Consider the following 26,334-nt stretch of genomic DNA (forward strand, 5'->3'; position numbering starts at 1 on the left):
TAACATTGTTATCTTTTTACAAAAAAACAGCTGAACATGAGAGGTTTTTGGACCAATTTTGTGTTCTCCATTCTTTAAGCACCGGTTTGAGCACCGTTTCAAAAGTACCGGTTTGGCACCGGTATCGGATAAAACCTAAACGATACCCATCCCTACACACCACTGTCACAGCAGCCATTTTGACATATCATAACAGGGTAAACACTAGTGTAATTAATAACATTAATTATGTCCTTGTTCCATTTGGAAAGACCAGGCCAAGCGTGCTGGCTCACCAGAATGGCTGTGGCACATTAAATGTAACAGGACAGTAATTAATTTGATTAATTACACCTATGATTACCGTGCTACGACACATCAAAATGGCTGCTAGAAAAGGACTGCCACATGAGACTTAACACCTTACTAAGAATAGCATAACAGGTGTAGCTGCTGCCACCAAATTTGGGCCACTTTTTAAAATAATTTAACTGTAGCTTAGCTAACCATAATGCTAACTAACCGTAACGCTAGCTAATAGTAGCACAGCATTTAAAGTTAAAACTGAAAGCTACTAACAGTCAGCTCTCTGACAGAGATGAGTCTCAGTTCAATTCTCACTTCTTTACATTTTGCTAGGAAAATTAGAAATAGGTGCAAACATAAATGGAAAAAGTTTGTAAAATTGAGGTTTATTCTTCAACACAGCCCGAACTCACTTTCGGGCTCGCTGTATTTCTTATAATTTCTTTAAGTATTCTTCAGGAATAGTTCTCTAGGCTTCTTGAAGGATGCCATTTATTCTGTTCTCTGTCAAGATGATCCTGCTTTAATGATGTTGTGGTCTGGGAAGGCTCGTCTATGACTGATAGTGTTTCACTGTGTGTTTATGGACAAACTAAACATTGCATCTACAGTGGCATCCCTAAGGACAGCAAAAGTGCATATTGTGCTTGTGTTTTTTATTATGCTGATGCTGATGTGATTGTTTCTATGTGATGTGCACAAATGTCAGGTGATTCTGTGCAAGCCAATTTCCACACAAATAAATCTATGTGTCTGTCTGTACAGAGATATGCCAAGTTTTCAGCTAATGGCTCTTTGGGAATCACCTTGTTGGTGCAAAAATGATTTTTTTTAATGCCTGTCAAACTGTGTTATCTTTGGCATTTTTCACAGCCTCAACTAATGAAATGAGAAGTAATTATGTCTTTTGAGACAGGCTACTAGTAACAAAGTGCCTAAAGAAACAATTTAAATTTCTTTGCAAAGTTGTCTGTTGTATCTAGACACAACAGTGGATCATCCTTGAGCCTTTCACACAGTGCTTTAAGCACACAAATATGTAGCTCTTGATTTTTTTTTCACAAGCTTTACTTTTTATTCCTATAATTTAACAAATAATAACCCAGATATACATTGTAGCTTTAATCTGTCCACACTTTTCTCAGCAGATTTACAGTTTTCACAGTGTTGCTCTATGCCCTGTAGAGCAGTAGCGCAATTAACCCCTTAAAAAGCTACTAATAGGCTCGTCTGACACCAAGCAAAACAGTCTTGAAACCGAATTTCTCGTGTTTGTGTGTTTCAGCTTAGATAATTTATTCATTCGAAACAGAGTAGGGAGGATGTACTATTATCTGGCACTGGAAACAAACGTCTTTGAAGTCTTCTGTTAGGTATGTGTGTCTGTGTCCCAGTGTGTGTGTGTTTTTGGGCATATGGCTGGCCACAAACATCTGTCCTGGGTTACAGGCAGTCTGCTAAAAGAAGTATATGCTCTTCTGGGTAATTGGATTACTGAATTCCTCAAATGCAACAGCTCAGACCCCTGAGTACTAGTTTGTGCTTCCTCAGCAACCTCACCGCTTCCTGCTTCATCCCTCCTTCTCATTTCCACTTTCCCCAAGACATTGACAATAGAGACTTTCTCGATTTGCAAGAAACACTTTCAGAAGCGCTGGCAAGTAGCTGCAGCGGCACGGAGGAGGTGTGATTCTAATTCTCTGACCCATTTCCTGAAAAGTCTCCTCCCATCGTCTCCTGCTTCCAACTTTCTGCTCAGTCTCATTACATCGGCACGGGCTGACCTACTGTATAGGTGTGTGTGTGTGTGTGTGTGTGTGTGTGTGTGTGTGTGTGTGTGTGTGTGTGTGTGTGTGTGACTCATTTGACTGTGGCGTATGTGTCAAGGTCAGCCCTTGTTTCATAACACATCTTCTCATTCCTGCTTCTATCTAATTGATCTCAAAGAGAGGAAAAAAAAGCTCCTATATACATAAATTTGCTTGAAATTGAGATCTGAGTGTGCAAGCCTGTGTGTGCTGGTCTGGGGGTAAGGTAATACTCATGGATAAATTCAGCTGAAATAGGAGGGGAATGATTTAATAAGGGGAGTGTAATAGAGGGAGGGAGAGGGACAGATAGGATAGATGAATGTTTTGATCAGAGCAATAAAGAAAGACCCCTCTCTCTGGCCCCCTTTCTTTGCCCTAGGCTCTGTATGTCTGTATGAGAGTGTGTGTGTGTGTGTGTGTGTGTGTGTGTGTGTGTGTGTGTGTGTGTGTGTGTGTGCGCTTTACCCGGGCACCTCTGCTGTAACAATGAACTGGGATGAGAATGAAGGGAGACAGCCAGGGGAATAGTGTAGAAAACAGAGAGACAGCTTCAGTGGACTCCATTCAATCAGTGTAGCTCTGGACCCAGCTCATCTGCTCCCTAACAATGGAGAGGTCACTATGAATTAGAGACACGTAGAGATTCGGGAGATGGAAGGAGCTACAGCACACTCGAACACAGGCAGACAATACAGACGAGCACATGTGTGCACATAGTCTCTCGCTCACTTATCCCCCACCCATCCTTCCATCCAACTCCTCTATTCCCCCCTTTCTCTTTCCATCTCTATCAGTCTGTCTCGGCTCTAAACAGGTCCACCAACAGGCTAAGCACTATGCAACGCCCCCAGAGACCGAGTGTGACATTTAGTGCGCTGGGTTCCATTTCCCCTGTCATTATCGGCCGTCTATTCTACTGCGGTTCCACGACAATAGCCGCTGTCTCACTCCAAAACAGGCCGGCTGCTGTTGATGCCTTTGGAGAATAGGCCCAGTCCTTTTTGTAGGGTCCAAATTGCTGCGGTTTCCTGATGGGATGTATCGACTCGGCATCTGATTCAGAGCAGGGTAGTTATTGAGGGATGAAGCGAAGTTTGCAGCCATGAAGGGTGTTGATTAGATTACCCTTTTATGTTATGTCTAATATTCAGCTGTCCAAACACACATTACTGCATCATAATAAACCACTTTACTGCTTTGCAGCTCTACAAAAGAATAACTTGCCCTGTGCTGTTGTGTCTCTGTTACGGATACATTTGGTGCTGCATAGTTTACTCCAAATTATGCGTCATTTATACCAGAATACTCTGAATAAAAACTGATGTAAGAGGGAATAAAGAGTCAGTGCTCTCAACCGTCAGTCTACAGTTGAAAAGTTAATAAATTGACTTTGTGAGGTAGTTTTTGTAGATTTCATGGGTGGGAACATGCTCCCAAAGTAACACATCATGTACACGAATGAACACTTTGGAAATACATAAAATGTGAAAAAAGAATCATGCTGGATATCTGTAGTGATGTGGACTGGAAATTAAAAACCTACAGAGAGATGAACTGAAAGTTACCCTGTAACTCAAAGTGAAAAATTAGTCCAGTTTGCTGAAATTTCATTGCAGCAACACAGAATGATGCTCAGTATTTTGTATGTGCCCCACATGTTTACATGCATGCCTGACATGATCAGTGCATGATTGTAATGCAGCAAAGGATGGTGTCCTGGGGCATCTCCTCCCAGATCTGGACCAGCTCTCCCAGAGTAACTGCCTGTCTCCTGGAATCTCCTCCATGCTCTTGAGACTGTGCTGGGAGACACAGCAAACCTTCTGGCAATGGCACAAACTGATGTTCCATCCTGATTGTTTTGTACTACCTGTCCAAACTCTTTAGGTTCCAGGTATCGCCTTATGCTACCAGTAGTGACACTGAACCTAGACAAAAGCAAACCTAGTTAAAAAAAACAGCCAGAAAAGATGAGCAGGGAAAAATGTCAGTGGCCTCCACCTGTGAAACCATTCCTGATTCTGGAATGTCTCATTGTTGCCCCTCTAGCTAACCTGTTGTTAGTTCTACAACACCAAAGAAGCTGAAACTGATTAACATCCCCCTCTGCTACCTAACTGACCACATCAATATAATGACCTGATGCCACTTTGATTATATACTGTTTGGGGGGGGGCAGTGTACGAGGTGGAGGTATCGTCTGGATCTGAAGGTGATCTGCATTAGAACTCTGTTCCTTCTAATGGCCAGTAGGGGGTGGCACTTCTGTCTGGTCCTATTAAGAGTTAAAAGTAGGGATGGGTATCGTTTAGGTTTTATCCGATACCGGTGCCAAATCGGTACTTTTGAAACGGTGCCGGTGCTCAAACGGTGCTCAAACCGGTGCTTAAAGAATGGAGAACACAAAATTGGTCCAAAAACCTCTCATGTTCAGCTGTTTTTTTTAAAAATATAACAATGTTAGCCTTTTCTGCAGCAATGGGGCATATATGGTATCACTCTTGGCTGGAAGCAGTGCTTAAACAATGGAAAAAACACAAACTTTGTCCTAAACTTCTCATGTTTAACTGTTTTCCACTTTTTCTTTGGTCATTTTAGCCTTTTTAGCCAGGGTGAAGGGAGTATCTGCCATCAAACAAGAAGACAGCAGCATGTAGCTATGATGATGTTTGCTAGTTCACCTTACATGCATTAATGTAATAACGTGGTTAGCCTACTCAACGTAAATTAGCTACTCACGCAGAGAAGAACGGCTGCTGCCACCATCATCCGTCATCATTTCTGCTACACTGGCAGGGCTAGGGGCCAGGACTCTCCTCTTCGTGTTTTTGGGGGATGTTGCATAACAGGCAACCCACCCGCAGTAGATGTGCTCGGTGTGAGGTCTCGCAGCAAGCTATCAAATACGGCGCATTTCTGGGCTTTTAAAAAAAACGCTATGCGTCGCCAGGTGTTTCATCGGATTTGAGGTGTTACCTCCTTTGACAGTATCACAGTATCAGCTTAAAGCACTTGTTGCTGCTGAGTTTGCATATTTTGCTATGAAGTACAGCCAGACTTTTAACCGCTTCGCCTTGGGCATTTTTAATCTGTAGCTCTGCTTTAACAGAACGTACGTACGTACCTGGCCCCGCCTACTATCCTCGGAAACGTAAAATGATTGGCTAGAATCTAAAGTGTATCACAGCTCAGGAAAAAAAAGCACCGAAATAAAGCACCGAAATGTGCGCTGCTTTTCGGTCTGGTTACTACCGTTTATGTCAGAACCGGTGCCATCATGGCACCGGACACCGGTACCCATCCCTAGTTAAAAGGGATGATAGATCAGAGAGAGCATGCTTACGGGCAGAGCAATGTTGTGTCAATGCACAATGAGTTTATAGCGGTGCCACATTTAGATCCACCCCTTTCCACTCCTTGCTGTCAAGGAGCCTAAGAAAATCTAAGACGGTTGAGATGCTCATCACATGACTTCAAGATTTGATTTCACATGTCCATCCTTTATACACTGTCTATGTTCTAAAACTCGGATGTCAGTGTCTCAAAGCATGTGTGTAGGAACACGCTTGTTTTTTGTTTTTGTAGAAAAAATAGAAAAGCATGAATTTTCTATGAGGATTTGCAGTGTGTTATAGAAGCTAGTGGACATGGATCGCCTAGCACTGTAGTTAGTGTCATCTCAGCCAAACTAAACTATTTTAGACTGTGCTAGTGAACTATATATGTCGTTTTATTTTCAGATAGATAAGAAATTGCTAAGAATAGGTCATTCTAACTCCTGCCAGTAACTAAACTACAGTAGATTGTCGTCTCATTTGTCTCCAGGGACACTGATGTAGCCAGCAGATATCAAAACCTAGACTTCCTGTTCCACGCATCGTCATTCTTTAAAAATGCAGCTGTAGTCCCTCTTTTGCTCAGCACATGGACCTTTTACCAGCAAGCAACCAAAACCTACTTCCTTTACTATACACTTGCATGTTACTTTTTTAGGTATACCTTCCTAGTGCCAGGTTAAACCCCCTTTTACATTCAGAACTGCCGTAATTCTTCATGGCATAGATTCACCATGGATCCATCTCCTGTTTCACCGCAGCCAAAGCAGCTCCGTTAGACTGACGAAGCTATTTGAGTACACATTGTCATATTAAAGAAACCAGCTTGAGATGATTTGAGCTGTGTGATATGGTGCGTTATCCTGCTGGAAGCAGCATCAGATGATGGATACACTGATGTTGGGTACATATTGGGATGGACATGGTCAGCAATACCATTTAGGCTGTGGCGTTTAAACAATGCTCAGTTGGTGGTAAGGGGTCCTTCATTATACCGACAGCAGCATGAACCGTTGATACAAGGCAGGATGGATCCATGCCTTCATGCTGTTTGCACCAAACTCGAACTCTACCATCAGAATGTCGCAGCAGAAACTGAGGTTCATCAGAGCAGGCAGCGTTTTTGCCAAAACTCTTATTTTGGAGTTCAGCAGGTCATGTTGACAACATCTAGATGTCTAAATATACTGGGTTGCTGCCATGTTACTGGTGGATTAGATATTTATCTTCAAGAACAGTCGAACCGGTGCACCTACAAACAATGGCGTGACAGGGACACCATAGCAAATTATGCTGAACATTATGCTGCTGTGTCCAGTTGATTCATTTGTGTTTCTTGCGCTTCCTCGTAATGTTTAGAAAACTTCAGCACTGTGACGTGTTTTTGAAAACGGATTAAGAGAACAGAGTTTCTCTGTCAGTCGTATCCTGCAACTCAGTTCTTAGAAAATCTCATCCAGGGAGGGTCGTACTGTGAAAGCCCTGCAAAGCCTTCAGGGGATTTAGTTTGAATTATATCAGTGCTGTCTCTGTTAAGTTTTCCCTTTCCAGTGAATGCTTCTGTTAATGATTAAATCGACCTTTGTCTAACACTATTAGACATCATCTGCCTCTGATATTACATTTGAGTTATTTTCTTATTCAGTTTGCTTTTGGCATTTTAAGTCATCGTGGCATAATGCTTCCTCTGTATTTTTTCTCTCCCACACACGTGCACTCTTTTGACACCGAGGTGAGCGAGAAAATCCACAACAGATGTGGCCCCGGACCAAGAAAAGAGTCAAAGCTGGTGATTAGAGTCCTTTCTTTTACTTCGAGTGGTCCTTTTGGGTTTAGTCACAGACAAACCGTTGCCTAAATATGTGATGGCCTTGAGACGGTGAGCTGCTGCTGCTGAACATGGAAATGTACATTTTCTCCCTGTAATCGCTAAAGGGCTACAATGTATCTTGTATCTCTGTCCTTTAATGTGCAGATGGTGAGACTGTTTCTTTTGCACTTTTACAAGCCCATAGGGGATCTTAACACTGATGTAAAGTAATGCAGCAGGGGGTCTCTCCCTCTGCATTAACACTAATATAAAAAGCAGAACTAACAGAAATGTGAGTATAGGAGTCAGAAAAGTAGTTATATCCCAACCCCAGACTTTGTGCTGCATTTTTAATGATCTTGGCAAAAGCTGCCGGTGTTGTTATTACGAGTATGTTACACACAGAACAAAGTATTTTTCAGTACAGAGCTGCTTTGGTTTTACCTGATTTATATTCTTTCACATTACTAACCAGGCATGAGTGGCACAAAGAGAGATAGAGGTCAGTTTGTTCACTCTGCTCTTGTTTGCCATCTCTCTCTCTGCCTCCATCAAATGTACACACAGCCATCGGCGTGCGTGCGCGTGCAAGCGGGCCTGTTAAGCCGTTAAACACAATGTATGCATTTATCTGAGGCGCATGAATCCAGGGCATCCAACTGACGAGACTTGGTTTAGCATGATTAGTGTGACTTTGGGATGAGAGGTAAGGAGGGAGTAAATGGAGGGAGTCTGCAGGGATGAGTCACTGCTATTCAGCCAGTGGTTAATGGTTAAATGGATGTATAAGCATGCGGCCTAACCCTGTTGACACAATGTGGATTTAATCTGCAGAAGTAAACTGATGCATGCGTGAGAACTGAAGAGAGAGTTCAAATCTGGCCTCCTCAGCACGTATGGGAAGAAAAACAATACGCGGCCGTGTTGAAAACAGCCAGTCACCCACAATTAAACTCTCACTGGCACGCTTATAAAGTGAACCTTCCTGTCCTAAAGCAGAGGTTATTAGCTGGTCTTAATAAGATGAGGCTAGATGGAGGATGTTAGCTAACTTGATTCATTCTGATTTGTCCTGCTTTTGTTTAACAATAAAGGTCAGAACGGTGTTATAACATCACCACGGCCGGCAAACTCCCTGAACTTCACGTCCCCCTCCCATCATCGGTGTCACTTCTCATTATTTTAAAATTCCCTCTTCATCCTCCCTTATACCTCTTTGTCTCTGTTAGGATTCAGACACTACATAGTCAGTGTTAAAATGCTTACATTAACAGTTAATGTGTAAACTACGCAGTAGCCAAGAAAAAAATCAAATTTTATATAGTTTTAAAGTGACTGAGTTGTCCCTAAAACATTACATCATATTTACAGACATCGTCTCATTTACTTGTAAGTAAAAAGATATAATGTTAAAGTCTCTGCACACCCATTACACCCCCGCACATGTGTTTTTTAAATATCCTTGCTCATGGGACCTGTCCTCAGGTTCAAGTAGGGTGGGAAGCCTCTAGACTCAACTTCTAACCTGCAGTTTTGTGAAAAAAAGTTCTCAAAAAACTCAGCAGAGACTGTGATTCAGATGCTTGTTGAACCACCTCCTGGTGAAATTACTTTTCTGTATGACTATGAGTCTCACACACTGTTGAATTTTGATTCACTCTTTTTTACAGTGTTGCTTCAGTTTGTTGAGGTTTGCAGGCTTATTTATGCCTGCAGTTCTCTTAAGGTCCCACGGCAGCTTTTCTTTCAGGTTGAGGCCTGAATGACTCCAACCTTGCAAAGTTGATTCTTTTCAATTTGAGACATTCTGTTATAGATTTGCTGCTTTTCTTGGGATGATCGTCCTGTTGCATCACCCAATTTGGACCAAACTTAGTTTATGGTTGACTCAGTGACTGCAAGATGCTCAGGTCCTGTGACTGCAAAACAAGCCTAAGGCTACGTCCACACTAATGCATTTTGAAAATGAATACATTTCAAAATGGAGCTGTCCTGTCGCAGTGTGGACACTCGAAAACGCAGACTTTCTAAAACAATGATGCAGTCATGTGACCAATTAAACAAAGATAGCAGAGTGCATTATACAGCAGTTGTTTTGATTGGTCTTAATTTTGACAGCCCTAAAAAAGATTAATATCAGTTTGTACATGCTGCAGATAGCTTTTCTTCAATTTCTTTAATTCTCTCTCGCTTTTGCTCATGCGCAGGACTGGAATGTAAGCGTTTTGGGCTATTTCAATGTGGATGCACAATGCACAAAAACGACTGAAAACGCCATTTTCAAATCTTTTTTTTCTTTCTTTTTTCTTTTTTTTGCCGTTTTCAAATCTATCCGGGCTAGTATGGACGTAGCCTAAATCATCACCCCTCCACCACCGTCCGTGCTTGACAACTGCTATAAGGTGTTTTGTGGTGATGCACCAAGCGCCAAATGTCTTCACTTTGGTCTTGTCTGTCTAAAGTATACTATTCCTAAAGTCTTGTGGTTTGTTCAGATGCAACTTTGCAAATCTAAGTTCTGCTGCCATGTTCTTTTTTTATACAGAGGAGGGCAGTCCTTCTAAACAACCCATACTTGTTCATATGTGTTCTGTGGGAACACATGTGAAGGTTATCCGACAGAGGCAGGGTGATGCTTTGAGTAATGTATGCTGGGAAACCTTGGGTCCTGCCATCCATGTGGATGTTACAATGACATGTAATGCCTGCATAAGCATTATTGTAGACCATGTCCACCCTTTCATCTATGGCTTCGGCCTCAGGATTTCAGCAGGATATGTGAGATTCAGGGGTCTAGTGGAGTCCTTGTCTCACATATATTGGTGTATATAACTGGTCGAGAGAAGAGGACGCTAAAGACTGGGAAGACTGGCCAAGTTTAAATAGTTTCAGAACTTATACATATAACTTGTGTATATTTGAAAGTGTCACCATTTTCTTGTGTTCAGCTTTAGATTGATGTGAACAAAAACTGTGGGTCAAACAAATTAAAAATTATATGTTTTTTTTTATAATCATAAGTATATCCACTGTTTTTCCTGGATTGGCTTATGCTTTTGCCTCCACTCCCCACCTCATCCCTCCTCTCTTTCCCCCTCGAACTGCCTGATAGTGTTTGGTTGTGTTTGCCACTCCAGGAAGTTTGAACAAAATGCTGGCATGCTTCTCTTTCCTCCTTCACCTCCACTTCACGTGTCCCAGCTGTTTCCTCTGTCCTCCCTTACTCTGCCTCAGCAGGCTCCCCTCCGCCTGCCTCCGTCCTCATCCATCAGCCCTAATCCCTAACCAGCATTTCTCAGCAGGAGACGAGGTTGGTGCAGAGCTTGAACAACTCTCCACCCTACCAGAACATCCATCCCACAATGCCCCTCATTTCCCTCCCAGCATGCTCTGCTCTCCTCCACCCTGGCTCCCTGGTGGTGTTGACTGCTCATATCTGATTGGCCGGCAGCTGCTGTGGCAGAATGGGACATTGGGGTGGGGGTGGAGGGGGTGAAGGAAAAACAGCCATTTCCCTCTCAGCCTAGAATTGAACTACCAACCCGCCATCAAGTTGAGCTATGCTTAAAGCGGGTTTGTTTGCTCTTAAAGTTTTTATAGCTGCCAAGTCACTGGGGGTTATGTGACCAGCTGCTAAGCGCATGCAAAACTGTTTACATCTGTCACTGAGAATTTATGAGTGAGTGTGACATGTGTGTGAATTCCAGGATGTTGGCGAAGCACTGCCACCAACCTCAGAGACAGGAAACCTAAACCCTTCCCGCTTGGCACTTTGTCACTGAGGAGTCAGACAGCACAAGGCCAAGCATTTGCAGTGTGTGTGTTTGTGTGTGTGAGTGAAAAATACTGTGAGAAACTGCTAATCATCCTCATAAATGCACATCAGGAGGGCAATTCAGAAACTTTGGCTTGTTGACAAAGCGTTTGGGTGTAATCATATTCTTCTTCCTGCTAATTCGAATGATAATCGGACCTGGTCGCATTAATAAACAAGTCGGGCCATCATTAGCAGACTCTGCAGGTAGCGTGAGGCGAGAAAAGCCTGGATGACTGCGTGGAATGAGAATAGGAGACAGGCATTAATGTATTCAGGGAAGTAATTATGTAAACAGAGCTATTGCCTGGACATGAGCAGAAGAGATTACAGGGAACAGGCCTGGGGATGAATCACAGTGCAGCCTGATCTGTCTGCTACCTCAGGTGGCCTGGTGGGAATAAACACAATTATTCACGCACAAACTTTGCATGCACACGAACAGCTCTGCTGGAATGTACAGGAACATACAATGAAAACACGGCGCAGAAAAAATCTCAAGGACTTTATTCAAAAACGTTCATTACACAACACATAATTTAGTGGTACATGCACACTTTCTGCCATACACATATGCATGTACTGTATATTAATCACACATCACGTACATAGAAGGACAAACAGTATTCTCTCAGGCATGGAGGAATGTGCAGATAACACAAGACTGGATTACTAAATCGGCAAAATAGGTAAATAGAGCCCAGGATCACTGAAGTATAACATTAAGAAAGGTGTGTACTGCATTGTTTCTCTTTTTTTGTGTACTCTAGATGTTTCAAATTAGAGTTTAGAGCAGTGTTGTTTTTTGTCAAGCTTTGTGATAATCAAACTTGGTGAGGCCTCAGTCACACAGCTCTAGAGACCAGTTGGTAACAACCTGTCACTAAGGAAAAATGAATATTCCCCGACCAGCTGCAGCTGGGGAGGATGCTGGCAGTCACTGTGATTGATAAGTCCCAGTCTCACACATGTAGAAATTTGGTCTGTGGGCCCATAGTAACCACCAGCCACTAAGGGAAAAATATATTCCCTTGATGGGTTGATGACTGCCTCTAGGTGAAATTGGTCTCAGAAAGGTACATAGTGCTGCACTGAAGAGCTCATCTCAATTGTCTTGGTCACCATCAGATTGCTACAGTATCTTTAGTTAAGACTCCAAGGTGTAAAGCAAATCAAGACAAGTCCCTCCTTTTTGAAACATGTTGGTGAGACACTCGTTTTACTTTGAGGCCAACAGTCTCCATTTCTGATTTGTGTTGCACTTTTTTCACTACCTCCCATTGGTTACTCAGCAAGTGTTCACAAGTACGTTGGCGTCTTCTAAACAAACAGGCGACTGTGGCAATCTGCTTGTGAGCAAAGCAATCGCAACGTTTTTGGTGCAGCACCCTCTTCATGACTCATTTCTCCCAGCGACAGCCAGCAATCTCAGGCAACCACTTGCCAACCAGTCAGGGAGTAAACATTCTTCCCTAGTAACCAGGGGTTACCTAGGTGGGTGCCAACTGATCTTTAGGCTGATGTGATTGAAGCTGGGATGAGAATGCGACATTTCTATTAACATGGTAGTTGAAGACCTAAGTGAATGATAGAGCATGAATACCAATCAGCAAATGTAAGCGTGTTCTTTAGTTTTGTTACATCCTCTAGAGGGAATTACGTTCCCTCTAATTTTTCATGTGACCACTGTGAGCAACAGCAGACGTGTGCACTGTGGTCACGCCAGCATTGAATCCATCCAAGTTACATGGTTTATTAAAATAGTCAAATTACAGCATTTACATTTATGTTAGACTACTTTTAATTAACTGCTTTAGCACACTTACAATGAAAATAAAAAGAATCTTGTTCATGACCTGTGTAGTATGTTAACACTATTGGAAGTAAAAATAACTTGAACTCCAATTTTGAAAACAAGAATTTATTTTTTTATTTTTTTTTATTTTTATTTAATAAAGCTCTGACTTGTATTATGAGTCTGTGGTCTGGGAGAGAGTCCTGTAACTCTGTCTGCAAAATACAGTATATAATGACCAATGTTGGGCAATTAATTATATAGTTACTTCTTCAAAAAGTTACTGAGTTTTGCAAACAACAAAGTTTTTGCAGCTGTTTACCTAAAAATGCAGCCAAGGCGGTCTTTTTAAATAAACATTTCAAACTATTTACAGAACAATCAGCTGTTCTGCATCAAATTTGATGCCACACAAATCATTTGTGCCACTCCAAAAAATAATTTCTGTCCACTATGAGATAAAGGAGAACAACAGCCTGATACCTGCAGGCCTGACAACAGGAGATGTATCACTGCTGTAACACCTGTAACATTCAGCAGTCGCCTCATTGTTCTGACACACACAACAAAACTATTGACTACACTACACACTGACTACACAAGATTTGCGCTAAATGTAGCAAATCTCTCACATCTCAAAACACCGCCGTCACTCCTTAAAACTTCCCCCTTCCTAAATGCCATGTTTTGACATGGTACATTTTTCGACCAATGGGAAAGTGTGGGGGGTGGTTTAGTTTCATCTTTGCTCACAGGTGGAGAGTGCTTTCAAGCGTTTTCCTTATAAAACGCAGTTTTTACCGTTTCTTCCTGCAGTAAATATAAACAACGATAGTATTCAGGAAGAAGAAAACCAAACATTGCAGATATTTTATCATAACTCTGTGTTAGGTGTAGCTGTGTGCAGGCAGGAATTGGACCCAAAGTGCAGACTCCGGAGACAGAATTTAAACAAAAAACAGCTTTAATGCTGAACTCAACTCAAACATAACATAACTGGAAAAAGATCAAAAATAAACTAACACCGGCGGATTGACAGAACACACAGCAAAATAAACGGTAGATCGCGACCCAGACACCAAGAAACACAGGGCTTAAATACACAGAAGGAGCAATCAGGGAATGAATAACAGGAGGGAAACACAGCTGGGGCAAATCAGAACTGACGAGACAAAAGGAAGCGTAAACTGAACACACTGAGAAAAGACAGAGACCTTCAAAGTAAAACAGGAAACACATAACACAGACTCACATGCAGGCACTACAGAGGGAACAGAGACGTGGGACCAGGGCAGACAAACACTGACTGAACACGGGGATAAAGGAACTAAAGATACACATAGACGCAAACTAGACAAGGGGATGCAGGTGATAGGGGAGACAGAGTAACTAAAGAAGACAGAGACATAAGCCATTAGATAGAACTCAAAGAAACCAAAAAACTAGACAGTATAAATAATATAACTCAAAAGCCCTGGGTCGACGACCCAGGCATCCTAACACTCTGGTTTTACGTGGCCTATCAACACAATTTAAAAACTGGTATAAAGTCCACACTTTTTCCGTCAATTGTTCTGTCTGTTCTGCTCACATCTTCGATGGTTGTGCGCAATGCAGATTTTTTCTGCGCAGAGACCGTGCCATCAGTGCGCAATTGTGCACACGCGCAGCTTAGAGGGAACATTGGTCCTGTGTGCCATGTAAGGGAAATTGAAACCAACCACTGTTTTACATTTATGACAGTTAACAGTTAGACATTAATTCGATGTGCTGTGCAGACTCGTTGTGTAGAATTTACAGTAAAAAGCATCAACTATGCATGCGTCCTAAGTGGCAGACTTAAAATGGACAACAAAAAAGTATAACAGGAATGGTTACCCAGCCGTTGGGTCTTCAGCGGTCCTTGTCTGCAATGGAGTGTAATCCAGGCGTTAGTCATACACAGAGCACACACTAAGGCCTATCCATGAACATGTCACAGCTTAGTTTTTACAAACAAAACATTAACATTAAATAATTGGCCATTGTGTTTTATGAGTGATGGCTGAATGACCATCTTGCTACAGAGTAAAATAAAGCCTGTTACTCCGACGACTACAGGACTGCAGTCATGCCGGGTGTGAATTCCCTCCCAGCTTTGACGTCTGAGGTAAAAGGAGCAAAGCATAAGATTCGACACACCTCCAGGTTTGTAGCACTCTGTGTTCTCATTAAGGCTTCCCCTTTTCTCTGTCTGCTGAGACGTTGCTAAACTATAGGAGTTCAAAGAGAAGGTGTAGATGGAAGCCACTTGTACTGGATTTGATTCCATCTTGGGAGGATAGATACTTGAGGTCATGTTAGTGTTATCTAGGCTTTACCAGGACAGTAGAAGTGAAACCAATAATATGAGTATGGTTCAATAAAGTGTATCTGTATCTATGATTGGTAGATACATCATGCAGGTAATAAAGTGGCTGAAAACAGCTAAAACATCTCTGTGTAGATTATCTACACAGAGATATGGCGGGATGGGAGTGTCAGTGGTGTCAGAGTGCTTGATAATGCTGAGCCTGTGGGAGTGGGGAGGTTGTTCAAGCTAAAACTGAGTGGGGGGTTAAGTTATTCTAGGAAATGGGCCCATTCAGGCGTGTTTTATGTCTGTAAATTAACTTAAAACAACCTGAGCTCATCCATTCGTCTTTCTGCCGTCTTTTGTGAGCATTTGTCTTGCTGGGGAAAATAAGGATGTGTTATTTTTTTCTTTTTTTTCTCCTATATTTTCAGTCCTGCCCACAAAGAACTCAGGTTTTCTCCTAACCACAGAAGCAAATGTCAGCGAGCACAACACCAGACCTTTTTAAAAATGACTGTGGATGTATTGAGAGATCTTGAATGAGGATGGTGCTATCTAACAATAAAGCTGCCCTCTATCGTAAGCTGTGTGGACTGTAGTAAATGTTGATGGGTATGCTGACAGCCGGACAGAAAATTCTTCAGCTCCCTCCCAGAGGGTTATTTCAGCACTTGGTGCTATGCAGGCACAATAAACTCACAGACACGTACACACAAGACACCCACTCCCCGAGGCTAATAATTCCTGATAGTTTTAATGCATAATCCAACGTTGTTCTTTCCATGACTTGCTCTTCTCTCTCTCACATTCTGTTGTTTCTTGGAAAACACTCTGTTGTCGTTGGATGAAAATATGTGATGTAGACAGATGGGGACAGGGATGGCAGAAGACGATGGTTGAGAGAAACTTTTTAAAAAATGCCACCTTTTTCTTGCTTTAATGGAAAGTTGCTTTCAGAGCCAGAGGCTTGTCTTGTTTTTCTTTTTTTTTCTTTTACGATTTGTTTTCCTGTTAATTGAACTCTTTTCAGTGCTTTTCCATTTGCAAGCACAACAAAAACAGGATATCCCATCCTACCCTGTGTTATGGCTACGCATGTGAACGCATGTGCCCCTGTGGCTTAGTTTAGTTTTTTTCCCTTTCTCTGTGATGTAATGGTAGTCAGTGGAGACAGCTGTTTGTTTGGCCTACTTTCTCTCTATCTGCTCTCATCATCTGGTAAAGGGGAGGAAAATCCCATGGTTCCCTTTGTGTGTATGTGATGGGTGGAGATGCGGGGTTTCACACCTGAGCCTGATGATAAGTTGCAGTTACTCCTCCTAGACACACACACAGACACACACACACACCCAGCCAATCCCCAGGTTAATGACATAGACATGAAGGATATTTGCTTCCTCCCCCCCATTCCCTCAGAGATCATTAGGCGGTGTTGTGCGACCTGATTCATCTTCCTCTCACCGACACGTGTCCGCTGGCCCGCAGTTCCACCAGATGTATGCCCTGGAGCCACAGTCGGGCTGCCATCTCTCACTGTGTGTGTGTGTGAGCGCGTGTTTCTGTGTTTTCTGGCACAAAACCCACCTTTTCCTGGCTGCTCGGAGCATAAGGAAACAGGGTCACCGTTACAGCAGTGCACACAGGATTACAGGCTCCACCCATGCCTACCTAGAGCTTTCTTTCCATCCATCCAAAATCTGACCCCTCTCTGCTATCTATCTCTGCCCCCTCCGGGCGCTTGTGGCTTCTCTCATTACTTTCTCGGAGTCCGAGAGAAAGAGGATCATGTCAGGAATGGTCCCCCTTTATCTCCTTCACTTTTTCCTCTCTCGAGGACTGAAAAAGAGACACGGAGATCGAGTGTGAAACAGACAGAGAGAGAGAAAGAGATGATGGGGCTTGGTGGGGTGTAAATGGGGTGAGATGACAGACTGGAATGAGGAATTGAGGGGGTGGATTATGGAGGCAAGAGACTTAACAGAGGAAAAGGGGATGAGGATGGGGTGGCTGTCGTCATGGAGACAAGTCGCCGTGGAAACAGCCCTTTTTTTCCAGACAGACAGGCAGACAGACAGGGGCTGACTGCTGAGTGTGTGAATGTGAAAGGGGTATGTGGGTATGAGACAGCAGCGGCCACGCCCATCCGCACACGCTCTTATCTGCTCAGCTCTAATGGTATGGTACAGCTAGGGAGGACATACTGAAGTGGCTTAAAATTGGTGTTTTTGCAATGAAAAAAGAGGAAAGATTAAAAAGAAAAGGTTTGACTTGGAAAGGAATAGCAAAAAAAAAAAAAAATCTGTCAGCTTGAATAGAAAAACATGAGGGGGGAAAGTGAGGCAGGAGAACAGATGCTGGCCTCTATAGTGCTGTGCTGAGGCAAAGAGGTGCTCTGAACTAAAACTGCCTACATGTACACATCCAGCAAACGCTTCAATGTTGAATTGCTGAATAACTACTCGCATCCACACATCCAGATGGCTGACCCTGCATTCTATATGTCTAGTCCTGGTTGAAAAATCATTCTAAAATTAAGTGTTGCATATCTTTTGAGTGAGGTTATCTCAACACCATCTCCTTCTTGGACTTTCTAGCAAGGGGAGGTTTGTTTACTAGAACTGTTTCATATGACCCTTTTATCAATTAGAAAAATGCAAAAGTCTGGCTCATAGGATTTGAAGGAAGGTTGTGAAGATTTCTCCATGAGTGAGAGGGCTAACTCACTGTTTTGCTCAGGAAACTATTTTGTAGCCAACCAGTAACCATGCCAAGAGGGCTGCACAGCAGGTTTTCTACGGTTGTCATCTGAGAGAGCAGCTGCAGTCTAGGCAAATGGCAATAAGTTCACCATCCAATTCTGTGAAGCAGAATTTACAGATAGACATACTGTACCTAAATGTTTTGTATGTATAAAGTCATTAGACACTTTATTGTGTACACCTGTTTATGTGATTTAGTCAACCATATGGCAGACATTCAGTGCATTTAGACATGCAGATAGGATCAAGACAACCTGCTGCGATTCAATACAATCATCGGAATGAAGAAGAAAAGAATATTTAAGTAACTCGAACAACTTGTTTGATCATTTTTGAACAGTGTTGATGATTCACCTCTGGGGTTTACAGAGAATGGTCAGAAAAAGAGAAAATATCCAGTAAGTGTTGGTTCTGTGGATGAAAACGCTTCATTGCCAGCGGTCTGAGGAGAATGTCTAGACTATTTGGTATGTTGAATAACTGCTCTTCCAACCAACGTATGCAGGAGAGCGTCTCGAATTGAGTAACAAGTGTAACCTTGAAACAGATTATCTGCAGCAGCCTTACAGCCCTGCAGCAGACCCTACTGTCAGCTAAGAACAGGAAACTAAACCTAGCAGATTATTGTTGCTGACCATGTCCATCCCTTTATGACCACAGATTACCCATCTACTGAAGGCTGCTTCCAGCAGGATAGATACAGTATCACAAAGCTCAAAATCTCAAACTGGTTTCTTGAACATGACAATGAGTTCACTGTACTAAAATGGTGTCCAGTCAGCCGATCTAAGTCAGCTAGAATACCTTTGGGATGACGTGGAACGGGAGTTTTACTAATCTACAGCAACTGTGCGATAATATTATGGACCAAAATATGATTCAAGCACCTTGTTGAATCTATGACACAAGAAATAAAGCAGTTCTGAAGGCAAAGGGGGTCTGACCTGGCATTAGCAAAGTTTCTACAGTAAACTTATGAAATGTACATAATCAGTTCAGTGTGTTCTAGTTTCTGTTTATCTAAGTAGTTAAACGGTTCATTTAACTGCTTTGGTTGCATTATGGTAAATAGTCCATGTCCTTAGCAAAAGCACAGGTACAATTGCATTTTTGAAAAAAGATGGTGCATGGAATAGGAAGTCTGATGCAGCCTGCAGATATCAAGGCCTAGTGTCATCAGAAAGTCATGAGATCAGAGTCTACTCTACTTTAGCTACTGGCAAAAATTAGAATTTGCTGCTCTTAACATTTTTTTTAATCTCACTAGCACGGTCTAAAATGGTTTCATTTGACTGAGGTGAGACTGTACTACACTTTAGTTCTAGGAGATACAGAACTGCCTGTTTTATGTTAACTTTATCCACATAAAACAGGCATCTTTTAAAAGGCTACACGTCTGTGAGAACTGAATGAATAAGTTGTCACTCAAAAACCAGTCAACAAAAAAGAAGGACCATTATGTCATAAGCATATTTCCTGGAAAGTCACAATGTTGTCATATTAATATTTAGAAGGCATAATGGGATATTTACTTTATCCATCCCTATTTGGATGATATTTATTTCTCCAGGGGAGATGAAGAAAATTTGAGCTTAACTGTCCTAATCAATGATTTTAATTATGTATTGGAATGCCTGAGTATATTTTGCAGCCCTTCTCTGGTAATAATTATAGATGAAATTAGTGTTTTCAATAACAAGATCATTCCTTCATCTACATTTATCAGCTCAGAGATGAGCTCACGAGATGTCACAGTTGTCAGTTAAAGAGGAAAAGCACCACTAAATTCAAATAAAACACACAGGATGATGCTTGCAATTCATTTGTGAAGTGATTGAATGAGTGTAAAGTGATTGAGTACTCCAATGTAGCAATACTTTTAAACACTAAACAGTTTTGTCTACTTATTTTTCAAATTTGTGCTTTTTGTCAAACAAAATATGTGCAGTCCGTTCTGACAGTACCAGATTTGCCAATGGCATAGCTTCATTCCCTCTGCTCGATTGTTCAAAAGTGGCTGCGAAATTTCTGACATGTCTGTTAAACGTGTCCACAACAACCTCCCAGAAATGTCACACCATCTGTTGCTCTCATTTACAAAGCACCCATTTGTGGTTGTGTGACCATTGCTGTGTATTGCAGAAAAAATATCTTTGTTTTTGTCTTTGAAAAGTGTAAAATGTGGCCAACAAATGAAGTTTCTCATGCAACTGGAAGCTCAAGATGCTTGCTGGCTTCATTTTTAAATCTGATTTATCCATTTTTTTCTTTCTGCAGCCATTTTCTCTTTTTGCTTTCTTGAAATCAGAACTTTTCAGTCATCAAAGTGTTAATAGAGTAGTTTACAGCATGGTGAAGGCTATACGCACGAGTTACATTAAAGGCAGTTAGCATTCATTGTTCTTGCAAAGATATTTCTTTTTGCGAGAGAGAACGTCAACGATGCTGTGGCTTTCAGTGAAGCCACAGAGTGCTAGAGGCCAAATCACACTACTCCCACTCCACACTGCTTGCGTTCTCGGGATGTGAGCTGTTGCATCAACATTTCATAAGGAGGCTATAAAAAGAAAAGGAATCCTATAAAGTCAACCTGCTTTGACTGCACTGTCATGTTGAATGTGTATCAGAAATCTCCCTTCGAGCGTTTCTAATGAATGGAAATAGCTCTTTAAGACATTTAGCAAGGTCTGTTATAATTCTGTATAAGTGGGATGTCTTGTGTGGACAACATGTGAAAAACCTGTGTCAGGTTTGAGTGGTCAGACGGGAGTTAAACACAGTGTTCATTAAGATGCGTCAAACACATTTTTACACATTTGTGCTTGAAAGTGGTGTCAAGGACTTCGCCGGACATTTTTCACATCAGACAACGGGTCTGCTTACACTTGACAACCTGTTGAAAGTGTTAAAGACATTTTGTTCTAGTTAAAATAAATTAACTCCAAAGATCAAGTAACCCCAAGTCTTAAAAGTAAAAGGCAACAGCTAATTCTCTGTATAGAGCAGCTTAAGTGTGATTCATAACTTTGGCTTAGAGGTATAGCATAAATGTAACAAATTCTGAAACCCTACAGTGTATCTTTCGCCATAAACTAATGTGCGCCTCCCTAAAGCTTGATTTAGGGAGGAAATTTCATCCAGAAAGAGGTGGACGTCAGGTAATGCAGAAGGTAGCGGTGTAAGGTTAAAATGGAGTTCCAGTTTGGGCTTTACGACGCAAATTATTTGTAAAACTGTAACTACACAGACAGTGGCGGTCCTAGCCTGTTTGGCGCCCTGGGTGAACACTCCCTCTGCCGCCCCACACACATAAAACATATTAAGGATTATACATTAACATAAAACTGTTGTCGGAACCATACTGAATTTCGCCAGAGAAACACACACACATATAAAGAGAGAGAGTATGCATTGAATGCAAACAGCTACCAAACAGCCATCATAATTTGTCATACAATGAGAACAGGACAAATTGAAAATGACTAATTAACATTAAAATCTGTAACATAATGTACTGTTTGGAGTTTAGTCTGTTACTGTTACTATTTTTACCATTTCTTCTTGGAGCAACTGTAACGCACATAATTTCCTCAGGGATTAATAAAGTATTCTGATTCTGATTGTTTCAGGATGACCTGCCATTATCCAATGACACATCTGCTTACCTGTATCTTTTGCTCATTTCTCTTCCTCTTCTTTTCTCTTTTTTCTAAACTGAGGACCTGATGGCTTTGAACTTTTCTTGTCCATCTTCCATTGGTTGTAATTTTGCACTCCAGTATGAACACAAATCCCCCAACTCGAAGGTCACCACAACATAATCTAACACACCTACACCTTAGTTCACAGATTCACTTTGTCTAGGGTGCTTTTTCACACAACCCAGGATTCAAATCATGAATACATAATGGGCTTGGATTTACAACATTATAAATGAAATGCGCTATATTTGGAAGCAGCCGCCCCCTCCCCTTTCGATGGCTTGTATGTGAGACTTTAAATCATCAAACTGTAAATTATAAATTTTAAATTGTTATTGATCTCTTTACCTCTAGTCCTAAAGTGTATATTTATTTTCTTACTCTTCTTTTATTTATTGTTTGTTTACTTGCACTGCTGTAACTGGAGCCTCGTCGTCTCGTCTCTCTATATATTTGACTGTATGACAATAAAGTTTACTTTGACTTCAGCAGCGAGCAGGCGCACCGAGGGCTCTCACGCTCACTTTTCGTGTATAGAATTTCGAAAAAACATCGGTGCAAATTATAAGTCTGTATCATAATGTTTGGTATTTTCGTGTTTGTTGGTTTGTTTTTATTTTGTTTTATTTTGTGGGTTGGTTATTAGATAGTAGACAGTAACTACACAAACAGACCTGGATGTGTTTAGCAGCTCGCTGGTGTGTAACAACTAGCTAGCATATATTTAGAGATTCAGTTTTCTAGTGGAAACGCTAACTAGCTAACCTTTAAAAATGCACCAAAAAAATCCATAAAAAAAAACATAATTAAAAATTAAGGGCTGCTTTATCAGAGGAAACAAAGAAGGAGATAAGATGGAGTGAATGAAGATGGGACAAAGCCAATGTCAAGCTAGGATTTACATAATGGAGAGAGCTTTGAGATATGATAGAAAAGAGATAGCTAGCTGGCATTATTCCGATAACATAACAAAGCCTGGTTATCTGTTAGTATTAGTGTTTTTTTTTTATAATACTATAACATACTACTGAAAAACATTAATGTAGTTCAAAAGGACATTTTTCAGATTTCGTATTGTTTTGTACAGTAGCAACAATCTTACTGTTAGCCATCTAGCTAACCGTCAGCGGCTACCTGTAAGCAGCCTGAAAATGATTTGTGATTCAAAAATAAACAAGAAACCTCCACAAGCTAACGCTGAACTGTGAATTATTTTAACTCTTCATGTTAGGCATGCCAACTAATGGAACCATGAGGTTAGCATGCAAAACAAGTAGGATCCACTGAGGGATTGCTAATGTAAACAGCAAACACACTCATGGATACTCCTTTTAATCTCCTCTTTGTAAAATAAGGGTTTTCAGAAAATTTTAAAAACAGTAGCTGCAACAATAGAAGATTTAATTTTTAATGATGCTTCTAAGTATGAACATATATATATTTTTAATCTGTTCATTGTGCTGTATTGATAGTGGCTGCTAGTTTATGAAGAAAACAGGAAACTGTTTCAGGCAACACGTGTTTTGTAACGTGTGCTCTACCATTAGAGTCGCTTGACGACCAAAAGTTATCTATTGTAGTTTTAAGCTTTAGTGAAAAACTAACTGTGCAGCTCGTGGATTTTACAGATGATGTGAATAATAGTCTTATCTTTCAGTTCAATTCAATTCAATGTCAAATTCTCAACAGTCCCGTCAAGGTGCTTTTTATTGTAAGACAAAAACCCAACAATCAGACAACCCCCTGTGAGCAAGTACTTGGCAAGAGTGGGAAGGAAAACTGCCCTTTTAACAGGAAGAAACCTGCAGCAGAACCAGGCTCAGGGATGGGTAGCCATCTGCCATGATCGGTAAAGGTTGCAAGGAGGGAGACGGGAAAAAAGACACTGATGTTATGTATCCTACTTCGACATGAACCTACTGACCTAAATATTTTTCTTGATCCTCATGTTCCACAATGGCAATAGCACTCCCAAACAGCAGCAGCCTCCCCCAGCAAGTCATTGCTTCCGGGCATATTTATTAAACTGTGGACGAATTGTTCTAAGAACACATAAAAGAGCCCTACCCAGCAACCCACAGTCAAAACAATCCGCTGCCCAACAACACAGGACACCACCATACCTCAATGGATCAAAAGTGTTTTGGCATCATGAGGGAGTGTAAAATCATGAGTGGGTACATTTCTTGGAGAACGGCAGTATAAGTACAATAGCTTGAGGGCATGACTTTGACATTGAGATCTGCTGCTTGTGACAAAATCACAAATGCGCTGTGTGAAATGCACTTCACACACACACGCACAGTTGTTTGTCGCCAGATGCCACGTTTATTTCTAGTTTTCATTTATTATGATAGTCCACAGTCGGAAAGCTCTGCTGATTTCCAGCCTCCCCTCCGCTCCTCTCCCGTCTCACTACAAAAGGGGAAGGAAACCATCATCAGTCCAAACGCCATCAGCTGTTCTCACCTGCGTCTCCAACACCGCCCCGTTGAGCTCACTGCACCACTCCTCCCCTGCAGCCGCGCCCAGGACCACACCTCCGCCACACGCTGCAGCTAATATTTGACTAGTTCAAAGCAACACGTAAAATGTAATTTCAGACGATCTAGTAAAGTTTCAGTGTGCGGACTTGTGGAAACCTGCAGGATTAAGTTTGAGGGGGAGATTTTGATAGCACAGAAATTAAAGAGTCTCACGCCCATGTTTCAGGACTGCTTCCAAAGCAAAACACATGCATTCACTGATGAAAGTCAAGTCAAGAGGCAAGCCGGCAAGCCGAGAAGAGCACTGTGTATCGTTGTCATCACTAATCATGTCAAAGACCTCATGTCTTATTCACTGGTAAGAGGAAAGCAGATCAGTGTTTCTGAGTATACCTGTGGTAAGATTAGCTGATGTTAGGTAACATATTAGCCACAGTTAGCCGGTAAGCCAGTAAGTTATCAGCTTGTCGTGTTGCCGTATTAACTGACATTTTTATAACGTGTTTCATATGTTTGGCGTTTGAGTTACTCTACTGAGCCCAAACTCTTCAATCTACAGCTCTTCCTGCAGACAGACTAGGAGAAGTGAAGCCTTGATCTCACCAAGCTGCCGTCTGAACCACTCTTGATGGATTTCCAAATTCTCATAGACAACAGAAGGGTTTCGCAGAAGCTTTCTTTTTTGTGAGCTGTGCAATAACTTGAAAAAAAGATGTGTGATTTCATTATTATTTTGAGTGATCAGCTTTTGTGTGGTCTAAAAAGACACACCAAACATACAGATGAGTTTAGATTTTTTGCTTCATTTATAAGTTAAGCTGACAGAGAAAGTTAAAAGTGACAGAATGTCTCTTTTACCCCCTCTCACACAGTGCACAGAAGCCATTTGGTTTTTCATTTGCTGAATGGAACAGAGAGGGAGGAACACCTGTTCAACAGTCCCGTTTTCTAACCTTTTCTTTATTTATTACAAGGATGCCTCTTGCCAGGGTTTTTAAAGCCATATACAACAGTATAATATCGTTGTGGACCTGATTCATCAGCATAGCTTGAATTATACCAATGCAGACTTGGTGATAATTAGTTTTATTTAAGATCAAGACAATATTTACTAATAATATAGCAATGTGAAGTACCACTTAGAACTGCTGCCTGCAATAATTGATTTAAATGTTTATTTATACCACTGGAATAGTGTTCAAAGTTCATCTGTGCTGGTGCTGTATTAAATATGTGTTTCTTATGGTGTTTTCATCCTGAACTTTTCTAAATATCACCCGCTTGAAATTCATGTTGGAAAGTCTGCTGAGACATAAGCTGGTCTTTAATCGCCCATCTCCCTAGCACAAAGCCCATATGATGTCAGATTCTAGTGTGTGAATAGCACAGCTAATAGTCCAGGGCATTTACTTCCAGTGAGAGGGCATCATCTGTGCTGCCTCCTGTGCACTTTATCCAGGCAGCACCTTTGCCTAAACCACCTGCTGTATTTCCAATAGCTCAAACTAGTCTTAAGCAGACTCTCCTGCTGTGCTCTACATGTGAGACAGTATAATGGTGCAAAATATCCTCTTAAAGTGTCTGAAGTGCAGTGTGAAAACAGCTCTTTAAACTTGTAGGAGTCTGCTTTGATGGGTAGGCGGGAGGACAGTCATGTGAAAGAGAAAGTTTTCACAGGACTCTCTGCTTTCTTGTGAAAAACTGAGTATACCTTTAGATTCGGCAGCTTCAGCAGCGAGAACATGAAGGGGCATTGCTTCAGATCATTGAGGTTTGCTTGCATTCGTTTATGTACAGCATTCTTAAGGTTCCACAACAGTATCTTAACCAGATGAGGTCATTGCAACACCTTGATTCTTTTCTTTTTCAGCCACTCTGTTGTGAATTTGCTGCTGTACTTGGGATCATTGTCTTGTTGCTAACCAGATAACCTCAAGAATACTTTGGTGTACAGAGGAGTTCATGGTCGACTCAGTGACCCCTCCACCACTGTGCTTTACAGTTTGTATGAGGTGTTTGTGCTGATATGCTGTGTTTTCACCAAATGTGCCCAAATATCTCCACTTTGGTCTCACCTTGCTCCAAGTCTCAGCCTAGGTGTGCAAAGTCTAACTTTGCACACCTAGGCTGTGCTGCCATGTTCTTTTTAGAGGGAAGAGGCTTCTCCTGGAAAACAAAGTAAACAGATGGCCAAAAACGTTAA

The sequence above is a fragment of the Pundamilia nyererei genome, unplaced genomic scaffold (assembly GCF_000239375.1).
Source record: "Pundamilia nyererei isolate P.nyererei 1_Seehausen unplaced genomic scaffold, PunNye1.0 scaffold00159, whole genome shotgun sequence".
Taxonomy (NCBI): Eukaryota; Metazoa; Chordata; class Actinopteri; order Cichliformes; family Cichlidae; genus Pundamilia; species Pundamilia nyererei.